At 34.0% G+C, this 14,139-nt stretch overlaps 2 long non-coding RNA genes across 2 annotated transcripts in view; one reads left to right on the top strand and one right to left on the bottom strand.

Moving 5' to 3' along the window:
* LOC140596428 (uncharacterized) overlaps positions 1-4,054 on the top strand; it is a 72,237-nt gene extending 68,183 nt beyond the window's left edge. The window contains exon 3 of the long non-coding RNA XR_011998408.1: positions 3,893-4,054. This is a non-coding gene — a long non-coding RNA (uncharacterized lncRNA). The remainder of the gene's footprint in view (positions 1-3,892) is intronic.
* The window catches only part of LOC140596425 (uncharacterized), a 102,876-nt gene that overhangs the window by 59,148 nt on the left and 29,589 nt on the right, over positions 1-14,139 (bottom strand). The window lies entirely within an intron of this gene.

The raw sequence follows: 14,139 nt of genomic DNA, 5'->3' as shown, positions 1-14,139 counted from the left end.
TCACTCTATTCTTCATGATCAAGTTTGATTCCTTATCATATATGATGTTAAAATTATGGACAAAAACTGAAGTTTGGATGATACCTTCCTTTTGAGAATTTATATTTTTATCTTGCAAGCTGCTTAAGTCCTGGTACTCAAGTACACCTGAAAGCAATTTCAGAATTGCAATTAATTGAAACTAGTTATCAGTCTTTTCATGAACTTCTCTACCTTTGCTTTGCCCTTGTTACTAAGTTTTGGCTACTTAATTTTCCTAAAGGACAGACATAGTTTCATAATTTTCTCACATTTGTAGTTACTGGACTCCCAATTAGTTATATTATTCCTATTCCTACAAGACTCTTGAAAGTTTCAATTAGCTTCTTAATCTAATCACTTTATTTCAGAATTGTTAGATTCCCATACAAGAAATACAGACTCAATGATACTTTCACCTTTTTGAGTGTATCTATTCTTCCCAAATCTTGTCATCACATTTTTCACTACTTCATAACTCTGTGATTCCTTTGGTTAGATTATCTATCTATCTATCTATCTATCTATCTATCTATCTATCTATTTTAAAAAAAGGAAGAACAAGATTAGAACATTTGTATTTCAATACACAGGCTGGGAGCTACATATGCCACTTCTACATGCATTTCTTTAGATGTATTACCTAGACTGCAAAAGAATGGGAAAATTATCTAAAATATGGATGTTTCAAGGATTCATCTACCTACTAATAGTATGTTAATTAATTTGAATCAAAGCTCCCACTTAAAACTGAAAATGCTGATCAAGAGTTTTAAAATATCTAACCAGGAGGCCTGGGTGGCTCAGCGGCTTAAGATTTTATTTTATTTACTTATTAATGAGAGACACAGAGACAGAGGCAGAGAGAAGCAAGCTCCATGCAGGGAGCCGAATGTGGGACTCGATCTGGGGTCTCCAGGTTCACGCCCTGGGCAGAAGGCAGGCGCCAAACCACTGAGCCACCCAGTTTTATAGAAAATTCCCTCTCCTTCAAAGAAGGAAGCCTCCTGTCTGTCTTTGGACTCAAGCTGCAAAATCAACTCTTCCTTAGGTCTCCAGTCTGTCAATTTATCCTGCAGACTTGCGGTTTACCAGTGTCCATAATCACATAAGCCAATTCATAAAAAAAAAAAATCTTTTTATGTACATACACACATTATACTGATTCTGTTTCTCTAAAACTCTTGACTAATATACAAATACTTTTGCATGTTATGCCCAATAAACTCATCTGGTAAAGCCACCTCAAAATTTTAAAATAGGAAAATAATAATCATATGACTAAATAAGCATTTCAAATGATACATTGAAAACTCTTCTTATGATTATTCTTCATATCATTTATTTCTTAAATATTTTTAAATGTTTTTCTACATCAAATTGTTATATATTGCTTACTTTGTTTTATGTAACAGAACATCCATATATTTCATTACATAAAATGCATATAAAACATTGAATATTCAGTCATAGGAATTCAGCAAAAAATAAAGCTGTTTGCTTCCCAGTTTTCTTTTGAATTAGAAAAATCAACATATACATTCACAAATTCAGAACTAATTAATAACTCTACAAAGTTTTCCATCTTTATACTTCAAACAATATAAAATCATGGTTATCTATGATAATCTGTAAAAACTGTAAGGCAATATTAACTATCAATGAATGGAATTATATTTATATTTAATAAATATGAAAACTTTAAAAATACTTTGCTTAGTCTCAATTACAACTTGATGGAGAGATGCATCTCTCTACTATTTAAGACATTAAAAATATTGCTATTAAGAATAAAAATAAAAAATAATTTTTAAAACATATTTCTTTGCACTACTATGGAAATGTAATGAGTCACAATATACATAACCAAATATGTTGAGAAAAATTTATTCTTTCAGAACACATTCTTCAAAGAGCCTAATGATTGTACTTAACTCAGGGTGCTATTAGCATTAACGGAGATTAAAATAATAAAAATCATACTGTTTTTTAACAATACATCTGCCATTTTTGAGAAGCAATCATTTATTTTTTTTATTTTTTTTTAAATTTTTTTAAATTTTATTTATTTATGATAGGCACACAGTGAGAGAGAGAGAAGCAGAGACACAGGCAGAGGGAGAAGCAGGCTCCATGCACCGGGAGCCCGACGTGGGATTCGATCCCGGGTCTCCAGGATCGCGCCCCGGGCCAAAGGCAGGCGCCAAACCGCTGCGCCACCCAGGGATCCCAAGAAGCAATCATTTATAAAAGAAATTTGAATGTGTATTCTTCCAGGACCAGTAGAGCGAGAGAGCAATAACTCACATATGGAATTTCTTCTCGAATTTCCATATATCTTATAAATTTTCCTTTTACGGGACGCCTGGGTGGCTCAGTGTTGAGCATCTGCCTTCGGCCCAGGGTGTGATCCTAGAGTCCCGAGATCGAGTCCCACATCGGGCTCCCTGCCTGGAGCCTGCTTCTCCCTCTACCTGTGTCTCTGCCTCTCTCTCTCATTTTCTCTCTGTGTGTCTCTCATAAATAAATAAACAAACAAACAAACAAACAAACAAACACATTTTGATCATTACCATTTCCTTAGAACTCTTGAATGACATCTCTCTGCCTTCAGAACATGGTCCAACGTTTTTAACAAGGTTTAGAAGGTTCTTCAGTGCCTTGGCCCAGCAAATTTATCCACAAGGATTTGAGAAAACACAAGTTTGAGAGGTTGTACTGCATCAGTACTGACCTAGCCAACACTCTGATATAGAAAACTGGAATTTCCTTATTTTATGAAAAGGGTGAAGCAAATATATTCTTAGGCTTCTCTTTCTAAACAGACTGTTGCTCCTAAACCCTTCAAGGGGTCCTCTATTGCAAATGAGGGTACACTCGTGTGTGTGTGTGTGTGTGTGTGTACGTGGCACACACACTATCACCCCATCCTCCTCCAACTGTTTAAATTATTTTATTTCTCCTAAGGTGACATCTTTCTTTTGCTTCAGAGAATTAGCTTATGATTTGCAATGGATTAGAGTACTTCGCTGCAGTTGTCCTTGTTGCACTGTCTTATGCCTTCTGCGAACTCTAGATATTCTTACTCATCATTCATAGCTCAGTTTAGAAGTCACTCCCTTCTAACTGTGGAATAACAGGTCTCTTTCCTCTATTAATTTGGAAGCTCCCTGAGAGCCCAGGACATTTATGCCTTTGTATTTTCAGTATCTAGAGCAGCATTTGACCTGTAGGAAGGGTGCTTAATAAAGTTAGCTTCATATTAGTAAGAACCTAGAATATTTTAAAGTGAAATTATTTTCACCTTTTTTCCCAACCTATGGTTATTAATAGATTTCATGGAGGGATGTACAATAATTACACTTTTAATTTCTTGACTTACCTGTTCAATGTAACATCAAAATAGAGGATAATTGATGGATCTAAGTATTGTTCTGCCCTCACACTCATCAATCATCATTAACCCCTGATATTTTCTGAGTTAATGATAATCAGGTATCATGGCTCTTTTATTTTGGCTCACATCAGTTTCCTTTCCTTTTGAAACATAAATACATAAACCTCTAACATAAAAAAAGAAAAACGGAAATTTGAAAGACAAATGTCAGAAAATTTCCCTACAAAAGTGTTGTCACTGGGGAGGTACCCCTCCCCCCTAAAAAAAGTGTTGTTACTAAAATTTAGGAGATATTTTTATTTTTTGGTCACTGCAGAAATTATAAAAAATATGAAGCATTTAAAAAGATGCCTTTTATGACCTTACTTTATCTGTTTTTTAAAAAATATTTTTTTAAGATTTATTTATTTATTTATCTATCTATCTATTTATTTATTTATTTATTTATTTATTTATTTATTTATTTATTCTTGATAGAGTGGCAGAGACACAGGCAGAAGGAGAAGCAGGCTCCATGCCGAGAACCCGACGTGGGACTTGATCCCGGGACTCCAGGATCGCGCCCTGGGCCAAAGGCAGGCGCTAAACCACTGAGCCACACAGGGATCCCCTAAAAAATATTTTTGATAGAAAAATTAATCTGTATTCCACAAAAGTAATCAAGTTATCTTCTTGACAAAAGTAGAGAACAACAGTATAATATTTAAATCTTTGCTTTACGTTCCAAAAAGTGTGTTAAAATTCTAGTGTGACAGTAATTTTCAAAAACAATGTAAGCTGTTAAAAGATTATAGGAATCCCTCCCCCAAGAAACAACCAAGTTTTGTGCTGAACAATAAAAATACATTCTTTACTATTTTAAGTAAGTAAATAAACTTAAATAGAAATGAAGATAATATAGTCATTGGTTACAAGGAAATTTAGTATACTTTATATGTGGAGCAAAGGTCTTCAAGCAAAATTGTAGTATGTACATCCTTTAATATTTATTTCACTTTATGTATATATATGTGTGTGTGTGTGTGTGTGAAATACTGAAATGTATCTACTGATTTATATACCTACATATGTATGTGTGTGTATTCAAAAAGGCCCTTTTTAAGTCAAGTTCTACACTACCTGGTTTTCGAATATCTCATCCTAATGTATCATGTACATATTCTTGTCTATCTTGGAAGTGACAAAAGAGTTTAAAAAATTCTCTAAAGTTTGAGTGATGAATTCTTCTAGGTTTGTATTATAATTTCCTTACTATTTCTTGGTTAAAGTATTTACACCCATAAATTTTCCTAGTGATTTCCTTGGAGTTTCACATTATATTTGTTTTAATATGGATCATCAATCATTTAATGCATACCAAAGACTAGCAATTCCTTCTGAAGTTTGAAAACTTGTAAAAGTTTAAAAAGGAGCAGTTAATATCTATATCCTTTGATAATGTTACCATAATTATCTCCTGTTTCGAATCAGACAACAAACTGCTTGGCCTTCTCATGCAGTTTCTTTTGTAAAATGATGTGTTGGAGTAGATGATATTTACAAAGGTTTATGTTTCCAACATTCTATCATATAAAATTTACAACACCTTTCCCTTTTTTTATTTTGATTTATTTATGATAGTCACACACACAGAGAGAGAGAGAGAGAGAGGCAGAGACACAGGCAGAGGGAGAAGCAGGCTTCATGCACCGGGAGCCCGATGTGGGATTCGATCCCGGGTCTCCAGGATCGCGCCCTGGGCCAAAGGCAGGCGCTAAACAGCTGCGCCACCCAGGGATCCCACAACACCTTTCCCTTAACATTCCATACTTGTATTTAAATAATTTAGGGAGGTTCATTTATTGATTGATTTTTACTTTAGTTTTGGTTTCCTCTTGTGCATATCTTCAGACATGGAATCCTCTCTGCTACTGGGTTTTCCTAGTCCTGCTGTTGAATGAACAATTCAGTAAGAACCTTATTAAAAGCTAAAGGAATTGGATGTGCAACAATGTGGAATCTCAATATCCCAGGAAAAAAAAAAAGACAAGTTCTTAGCGGGAGAATCAATAGGGAACAAAAAAGTGTAAAAAATTGTGAATACAGTCCCAGGGAGAGGAATCAGTGGCTCACGCAAAGACACAGTGCTGACCACATTAATCAACTGGAAAAGGTTCAGAGAAAAGACTTCAGAATTCCCATAATAATGGTAGAAGTTCAGAAAAGGCTTTAAGAAAATACTCTGAGGTTGATTCATCTCCCAGAGGGCATAAGACAGCTAAATGAGGAAGTGCTCATAAAACAAAGAGATAAAAGAAAACACAGTCTGAAGGATCTCTCTACTGCACACTGACCCAACTTACCACCTCAGAAGTTTTGTTAGACCATTGATGTTAAATAGCTAAATAGAGGGAAAGGGACATCATATTAAGCTAAGTCTCCCAGAGAAAACATGACTCCTGAGGCTGAGGAAAGCTCTTACAGCTATACCAAGTTTTATTTTATACCAAAGCTGTAGGGTAATACCTTATAGAATTTTAAAATGTGCACCATGCTCGGGAAATTCCAGAATACTAAGAAGCTCTTTGTAAACTGGTAAATATCTCGCTCCTTTCTCAAGCCTAACAATGCTTTGAAATTCAAGAAACCTAAAAAAAAAAAAAAAAGGAAAACAAAAATAAAAACAAAAAGCCTGATTTAGGAATGCTAAAGGAACAAAAGACAAAACAAGATTGAAATATCTAAATTGTATGATCCATTTATTTTAAAAATCCAGAATGGGAACCACCAGGGAATGTATGAACACAGACCTATTTTAATGTAGATGGACAAAGACAGACATGCAGAGATAAGAAAAGATTTGGTAAAACTCAAGGGAATGTTATTTCTGTCTTGACTTTAAAAAAAAAAACAAAATGTCCCTTTTCTAAATTTACAGAGTTTCCAATTGTTTAGAGTTGAAGAAAATGGGATCCCTGGGTGGCGCTGCGGTTTGGTGCCTGCCTTTGGCCCAGGGCGCGATCCTGGAGACCTGGGATCGAATCCCACATCGGGCTCCCGGTGCATGAAGCCTGCTTCTCCCTCTGCCTGTGTCTCTGCCTCTCTCTCTGTGTGACTATCATTAAAAAAAAAATTACATTTGGTGTCAAAATCTTTTTTTTAATTTTTATTTATTTATTCATGATAGACATAGAGAGAGGCAGAGACAGAAGCAGGTTCCATGCGGGGAGCCCGACGTGGGACTCGATCCTGGGACTCGATCCTGGCACTCCAGGGTCGCGCCCTGGGCCAAAAGCAGGCACCAGCCCGCTGAGCCACCCAGGGCTCCCCACTTGGGGTCAAAATTGAATGTCCTATAATCTCATGAAAGAGGACGAGAGAGAAAGGGAGAAGGAGGAGGGGAGGGAGGGTCACTGGAGAGAGAAGGAGAGAGAGAAAGAGAGAAAGAGAGAGAAAGGGGGGATTATCTGAGATGAATATAGATATCCTGTGATAAGCAGAAAACAATGTGGCAGATCTCCGATAAATGAAAATCTATATTCAGAGACAATATTTACAGTTTAAAATTTAAAAGTGTTCTTATATTCTCCCAGTCATCCTACAGGCATATTTTAATGTTTTAAGAGAGGTCAATTGAAGTCTCCAGTTTATCCATTCATAAATAGCGTTCATGAATATTCAGTAAAACTTAAGGCAGTATATATATTTCAGTAAGAGTTAATATTTCTTTTGCAATGGAACCTTCAGTTTAGAGTGCTAACTTCTGTAAACCTTAAGAAAACACTTCAAAAAAAAAAAAAGAAAAAGAAAACACTTCAATTTTCCATAATAAAATAAATAATACAAAGATAAATGTTAAATAGCATAAATTCACCTTTTATACTCCAAATGTTAGACAAAGTAAAATGGACTCAATCTTGATACATGACCCTAATTATAAACAGTTTGACACTCTAGATTTGAAAGAGGTTAAAATTATAGACATTTATTTACATTGTATAGTGGATGAATAACAGAATTAACTCATTGAACTACAATTGAGTTGTCTTCAGAGAAAATGGCACTAAGAATTATAAAGGAATAATAAATTGACCTATGACTTGTCCTCCACATGAATAGTTAGCTATGAGATGTCATGAAGATGTCAAGAAATGCTCAAAATCCAATTCATTTTAATTGAAACAAATAATACATGATTAGGTCTTTTTAGAAGGCCGTAAAAGGACAGTGTATCTAAACAAAGAAAGGATATCACAGTGTCTGATATTGAAAAAAATTGGCAAACAATGTTTTAATTGAATTTATACTTATTGTTTTAATTTGTTAAATAAGATCATGTGACTCTCCAGTTATATACTTCGTGGATTCCTTTTTTTTTTTAACTTGAAACACATACTAAGTAGCTTAAGAGCAAAAATAGGAGTAAGGAAAGGATTTATTCTCTTTTTTTTTTTTCATTCATGAGAGACACAGAGAGACAGAGGAATAGACAGGAGAAGCAGGCTCCATGCAAGGAGCCTGATGTGGGACACGCCCTGAGCCAAGGCAGATGCTCAACCACTGAGGCACCCAGGAGTCCTGAAAGGATTTATTCTTAAACCTTGTACCTTTTTTTGAATCATATCACAATTCCTAAAAAGTTATTTTTTTTAATTTTATTTATTTGAGAGAGAATGTGTGAGAGGTGGTAAAGGGCAGAGGCACAGGGAGAAACAGACTCCCTACTGAGCAGGGAACCCAATGTGGGGCTTGATCCCAGGCCCCAAGATCCTGGGATTGTGACCTGAATCGAAGGCAGATGCTTAACTGACTGAGCCACCCATGCACCCCAAAAAGAGTAATTTTTAATACACCAAAATAAGGCAAACCACTTTTGCTGTTGTTTGTTAAATAATTTTCAGTTTTCAGTTATTAAATTCCAATTTCTTTTACATAAATCCTTCACAAATAATTAAATGAAAACCAAAGCTGAATTTCCTGCCAGACTTATTATTTAGCTGTACATTTTGACCAAATTATATCTTGCCTAAATCATTTTTCTTAAGGAACTACTGTTTGAATTATAATCTTATAAGGTAATGTAATACATATAATAAACCAAATATAGAATTAAATAATAATAATTCTGATATCTTTTTACATAGCAATGAAGTTAGGTTAGCTCATTTAATGGTTCCAGAGAATCCCCTAAATTTATGTTCTCAATAAATTAATTGCCTAGTCGTTATTGGTTTTAAATACATTTTAAATAGGTAACACCATGCCACCATTCCTCATTATTCAGTTATCAATATTCCAAACGGAACAGTTTAAATTTCTCTGTTAAATTGTGTGCTATTCATCTGTGCAGTTGAAAACTTCAATAAAGATTATTCATTTGCCTCTCAAATACTGATTTTAATCTTACACATAGTTATTTGATTATTTATAAGGCAACTGTGATCATTTAATCCAGATACTAATGCAAGAACAATTTTACTAAGTAAGTGATGGAAGTTTTTGCAATTTCTCCTTGGAATTATCTTCACAGAAATACTGGAAAGGAAGGGACTGAGGGGAATTAAATCACTTAATAAAATAGGAAAATAACTTGTGATGACTAGTAAGTTCATAGAATGGTGTCCACACATTTACATGCACATATCTGCACAAGTTCTCTCCCTTTCCCACATTCTCTCCTTTCCGCCACCTCATGTCACCTTCTCTTTTTCATCCGTTCATCCATCACCACAGTTATGAATGTATGTATGTATGTATTTTCTATCCATCCATCATTTAACTATCCATATATATCTATATATATATATGAAAATCATTACTAGAGAAAAACAATCCAAAATTTTGGTTAATAAAATTAAGTTGGAAATTTGCTTCAATATAAGGCTCTGGAGGCCATCAATATTATGCATCAATTGGTATTTATCTATATAGATCATTACATTTTTAAGACAGAAACTCTTTAATTAAACTATACAAATGCCCCAAACCACTGTTACACCTAAATAAGTTTACAATTATTCTAATAACAAATATCCTGTCAGTGTCTTCAATGGTCGTGTGTCTTAAAATTGTTTTTACAATATGTTTTAATCAGGAACAATCACAACAACAACAAAAAGTCAATAAAATGCCATTCACATTTCTCTTGAATTTCTTATAATTTATAATTGTCCCTAACTCTATACTGATTACTTCAAAACTCTTTTTGTTTTGTTTTGTTTTGTTTTGTTTTAACTAAGCCATTTATCCTATTGAGTTGTGATTTTGCCAAGTTTCTCCATGAAGTTTCTTCAATATATTGGTATGTGTCCGTTATTTTCTTAAAATGGTTGTTAATTCTAGAGTCTTGATCTGATTTTGATTTTTTGGTCTGTTTTTTTTTTTTGTTTGTTTTTTTTTTTTTTATCCAAGGTTATGTCATGGGTGACATAGTCTTCCATCAGGAAGCACATACATGGAAATCATTATTTTTCCTATTCCATAACAAAATAATAAATTTAGCTACCTATATCCATTACTTCATTATGGATTGCAAAGTGTTGAAATTCTAATTTTATCATTCCAACTTCATGTTTAGCTGGACACTGCAAAAAGCAATTTTACCTTAAAAATCCTTTGCCTACTCTGAGGCAGAGTTCGTACCAGGAAGGCAAATTAAAAGCTTATTTCTTTTCATTTCCCAAAATTCAGAATATGGAGTTGCTTTCTAGAATCATTCAAAGTGGCATCTGTGTTATTACTATACATATTTAAGTAGCACAGTATCTTGGATTCAGATGTATTTAGTATGTATGTTTAGTATAATTATTCCGTGTCTTGATGCTCAAAATTGTGCCATCTTTGGCCACTGAAAGCAAATGCATGACAGCATTTATGCCTTCTTGACATGACCTCTGTGGCAGTTTCCTCATTTTCTGATATGACAAAGCATTTGTATATTACTTGTCACAAAACTGGAATCAGTTATTTCTCCAAAGAACCCTCATTCATATTAGGGGGAATGATATTAAGAGTCTAGAATCTGCCAATAGTGATATTCATTGCTACTAAATTGGTCAGTCACTGTTTCCATTCTTTTTCAGGGAATAGAGCTAAAAAATACACATACATATGCACATTGATCATAAGTTCATCCTGATATTCCTAGATAATGTATGTGACTTTGGATTTTTACTTAACATTTTTATGTCATACTTACGTGTTTTTATACTTAAAAACAGGGCTCATAATCAAATTCTCATTATTACTAATTTGCTTTACATGCATTTTTTACATGTATGCCACTTTCAGAATAAAAATACCAATATTGCTATCAATAATATGATTAATGAGAACAGTTTATTTATTTATTGCAGTTTTTTTTTCTCTTTAAGACATACCTCATCAGACTACTATATTTTAAAATTACTTGATATATTTAATTCATACGAGCTATGCGACCAGCTTGGTATAGTTAAATTCATTTGTTTTATTTTACTTTAACTGTTTATTTTTAATTTTTTTTATTTAAATTCAATTTAATTAACATACAATTATTATTAGTTACAGAAGTATAACTTAGTGATTCATTAGTTGTGTAAAACACCCAGTCCTCCACATATCAAGTGCCCTACTTAATGCCTATCACCCAGTTATCCCATCCCCCCACTCACCACCCCTCCAGCAACCCTCAGTTTGTTTCCCATAGTTAAGAGTCTCTTACGGTTTGTCTCCTCCTTTGTTTTCATCTTTTAAAACTTTTCCTTCCCCTGCCCTACTTTCAGCTATTTTGTTTCTTAATTTCTACATATGAGTGAAACCATATGATATTTGTCTTTCTCTGACTGACTTATTTCACTTAGCTTAATACCCTTTAGTGCCATCCACATCGCTTAAATGACAAGATTTCATTCTTTTTGATAGCTAAGTAATACTCCATTGCATATGTATACTATATTTTATCTATTCATTTTTCTTTTTATTTTCAAGATTTTATTTATTTATTCATGATAGACACAGAGAGGTGGAGACGCAGGCTCCATGCAGGGAGCCCAACACGGGACTTCATCTCATGACTTGGGGATCATGCCCTGAGCCAAAGGCAGATGCTCAACCACTGAATCACCCAGGCATCTCTCTATTCATCTTTCAATGGAAATCTGGTCTCTCTCCATATTTCAGCTATTGTGGATATTGCTGTTATAAGCATTGGGGTGCATGTGTGCCTTGGAATCACTATGCTTGTATCCTTTGGATAAATACCTATAGAGCAAATAACAGGTTGTAGGATAATTCTATTTTTGACTTTTTGAGGAAACTCCATTACTGTTTTCCAGAGCAGCTGCACCAGTTTTCATTCCCACCAACAGTGGAAGAGGGTTCCCCTTTCCCTACATTCTTGCCAACATATGTTGTTTCCTGAGTTTATTAATTTTAGCTATTCTGACTGATGTAAATGATATCTCATTTTGCTTTTGATTTGGATTTCCCGGATGCCGAGTGATGTTGAGCATTTTTTCATATGTCTGCTGACCATTTTTGTATGTCTCATTTGGAGAAATGTTGTTCATTTCTTCCACCCATTTCTTCACTGGATTTTTTTGGTTTTTTGGGTGTTGAGCTGGATAGGTTCTTTATAGATTTTGGATACTATCCCTTTATTTCATAAGATATTTGCAGATACCTCTCCCATTCCTTAGGTTGGCTTATAGTTTTGTTGACTGTTTCCTTTGCTGTGCAAAAGTTTTGTTTTTGTTTTGTTTTGTTTTTTGTTTTTTGTTTTTTGTTTTTTCTTTGTTTTTTATCTTGATGAAGGCCCAATAGTTCTTTTTTGCTTTTGTTTCCCTTGCTTCTGGCAACATGTCTAGTAAGAAGTTGCTGTGGCCGTGGTCAAAGAGGTTGCTGCCTCTGTTCTCCTCTACAATTTTGATGGGTTTCTGTCTCACATTTAGGTGTTTCATCCATTTTGAGTTTATTTTTGTATATGCTGTAAGAAAGTGGTCCTGGATACCTGAGTGGCTCAGCAGTTGAGCGTCTGCCTTTAGCTCAGGTCATGATTCCAGGATCCGGAATTGAGTCCCACATAGGTCTCCTGCAAAGAGCCTGCTTCTTCCACTGCCTGTCTCTGCCTCTCTCTCTCTCATTAATTAATAAATAAATCTTAAAAAAAATAAAAGAAAGAAAGAGGTCCAGTTTTATTCTTCTGCACGTGGCTCTCCAGTTTTCCCAGTACCATTTGTTGAAGAGATTGCCTTTTTTCCATTGGATATTCTTTTCTGCTCTGTCAAAGATTAGTTGACCATATAGTTGTGTCCATTTCTGGGTTCTCTATTGTGGTCCATTGATCTACGTGTCTGTTTCTGTGCCACTACCACACTGTGGTACTGTCTTGATGATTATAGCTTTGTAATACACCTTGAAGTCCAGAATTGTGATGCATCGTGCTTTAGTTTTCTTTTTCAACATTCCTTTGGCTTTTTGGAGTCTTTTCTCTTTCCATACAAATTTTAAGATTATTTGTTCCAGCTCTGTGAAAAATGTTGAGGTTATTTGATAGGGACCACATTGTGTGTGTAGATTGCTTTGGGTAGCACAGACATTTTAACAATATTTGTTCTACCAATTCTTGAGCACAAAATGTTTTTCCATTTCCTTGTGTCTTTCTCAATTTCTTTCATGAGTGTTCTATAATTCTCAGAGTACAGCTCCTTTACCTCTCTGGTTAGATATTCCTAGGTATCTTAAGGATTTTGGTGCCATTGTAAATGGAATTAAGTCCTTGATTTCTCTTTCTTCTGCCTCATTGCTAGTGTCTATAAATGTAACTGACTTCTGTGCATTGATTTTATATCCTGTGACTTTGCTGAATTCCTGTAATAATTCTAGCAATTTTTGGATGGAGTCTTTTGAAACTTTAACATACAGTATCATGTCATCCAGGAAGAGTGAGAATTTGACTTCTTTGTCAATTTGGAGGCCTTTTATTTCTTTTGTTGAGGCTAGAACTTGCAGTACTGTGTTGAACAACAGTGGTGAGAGTGGACATCCCTGTTATGTTCCTGATATTTAACTCTTTCGGATTTGCTTTTTTATATGATTTGGTTTTAAAATTGTGGAAAATCTGTATAAAAACAGAAATGCAACTTTTCTTTTTCTTTTTTTAACTTTTCTTTTTTTTTACTTTTGAGATCTGTGTTCATTTATTTTTTCTTTTTCTTTTTTTTTATTGAGTTCAATTTAGAAATGTGAGTTTTCTTTATGTGCTCTTTACTCTGTTCTCTGTCTCTACTTACACATGTGTACCCTTTTTATTTTAATTTATTGGCTTATGTTTGTGTAATTGTTTTTAATACACACATGCATACTTGTGTCATCCATCCTTTCTTAGATAAAACGGAAGCATACTTTCACACATTGTCCACCTTATTTATTTAAAAATATATCAATATCAATGCTTATAGCTTATTTTCATTCCTTGTTAGGCTTCATAGCCTTACATTGGGTACATAGAATTTATTCAATTAATCTCTATTGAAGGAAATCTGAATTGGATATATTCATTTACTATTGGTTTAAATTCTTTTCCTAGCTTTATTCATTACATATTTAATTTCATTTTTTCTTTTTATCTTTTTAATATAAATCTATTTACTATAATTTTTCTCATAACTTGGTTATCCTATAACTTCCAGTTGCTTTTCTTTGACTATTTCCAAAATGTTCTGAAATTTTAGTATTTTCCTTTAGGCCCAACAGTTGATTAATAA

The sequence above is a fragment of the Vulpes vulpes genome, unplaced genomic scaffold (genome assembly GCF_048418805.1).
Source record: "Vulpes vulpes isolate BD-2025 unplaced genomic scaffold, VulVul3 Bu000000642, whole genome shotgun sequence".
Classification (NCBI taxonomy): Eukaryota; Metazoa; Chordata; class Mammalia; order Carnivora; family Canidae; genus Vulpes; species Vulpes vulpes.
Note: the sequence above shows the minus strand (reverse complement) of the source record. Positions and strands in the feature narration are given on the sequence as shown.